General features: G+C 38.8%; 1 non-coding gene across 1 annotated transcript; it reads left to right on the plus strand.

Moving 5' to 3' along the window:
* Positions 1 to 353: 353 nt before the first annotated feature.
* Positions 354 to 460, plus strand: LOC145055914 (small nucleolar RNA R71). Its single transcript, XR_013685461.1, has one exon. It is a non-coding gene; the product is annotated as a small nucleolar RNA R71 (small nucleolar RNA).
* Positions 461 to 1,179: the final 719 nt, after the last annotated feature.

Here is a 1,179-nt window from a genome sequence, read left to right on the forward strand (position 1 = left end):
CTTTTTTATACCCATTATCATCTTAGTGGCAATCCTTAGTCAAGGGTGGACCATTACACCTTTCACATCCAACTCTTATAGCATGTAATGTTTGGTCCATTTTTGTCATTCTCCTGTCCATTGTATCAAGCATGGCCATTATAGCGGCCATGTATGCAGAATTTCCACCCCTGCTTCCTTGAACTCCGTCATTTCTTGGATTATGGTACTCACGAGAATGCTTTGCAAATTCTTTAACTAACTCCTTGACTTCCCCCAAATTTTTCTAAGTAAGTGTTCCTTGAGAATCAAGGATTTGCCTTGTCATGACATTAACACCATCATAAAATATTGACACTTCTTGCTGTATATTGAAGTCATTTTGAGGATAATTTCTCAACAATCCCTTATAGCGCTCCCATGCCTCATAAAGTGAATCACCTGGATTTTGCTTAAAATTTTCTATTGCCTTTTTGAGTTTAGCTATCTTGGAAGGTGAGCAAAAATGGTCTAAAAACTATTCGCGTATTTGAACCCAAGTAGTGATTGCACCAGGTGGTAGTGCCTTTAGCCAGTCTTTAGCAGCTCCCTTAAAAGTGACTGGTAGCATCCTCAGCAAGACTGTTTCTCTAGGAACATTTGGGATATTGAAATAATCTGCTATGTCATTTACTTCATTCAAATGCTTGTAAGCATCCTCATGATCCTTTCTAAAAAATGGTACATCCCTAAGTACAGCAAGGGTGTGTCCTTTCAGTTCGAATGGGGCAGGTGTAGGAATTGCAGGTTGTATTAGGCCAGGACCAGCATCATCTCTAATTCGCTTTTTGTAATCTCCCATGGACATATTCTTAATATTCACCATCTCGTTATCAGACTCGTCTTCAGATTCACTTCTATTTAATGCAAATTCAGGCTCGGATTCGTACTCGGACTCCTTTGGGTTTGGATCTTGCTCAAATCTTTCTATCTAGCTTTTGTCCCTTGATGATGTACTCGACTCTCCCACTTTCTTTCCCAAATTCTTTCCAAAGAGGTCTTTGAAAGATGACTTTTTTTGGTGTTTCATTCACTCCTACATTCTTATCTGTCTTCTTGTGAAGGGTTGACTCTGGATCTTCAAATGGTGGCACCAAAGGTGTATTAGAGCCTCTGGTCATGAACTTCTACAAAATAAACAAAAATAAAAACAAAAAATAG

The sequence above is a fragment of the Lactuca serriola genome, chromosome 5, assembly GCF_051521515.1.
Source record: "Lactuca serriola cultivar US96UC23 chromosome 5, Lser_US96UC23_V15, whole genome shotgun sequence".
Taxonomy (NCBI): Eukaryota; Viridiplantae; Streptophyta; class Magnoliopsida; order Asterales; family Asteraceae; genus Lactuca; species Lactuca serriola.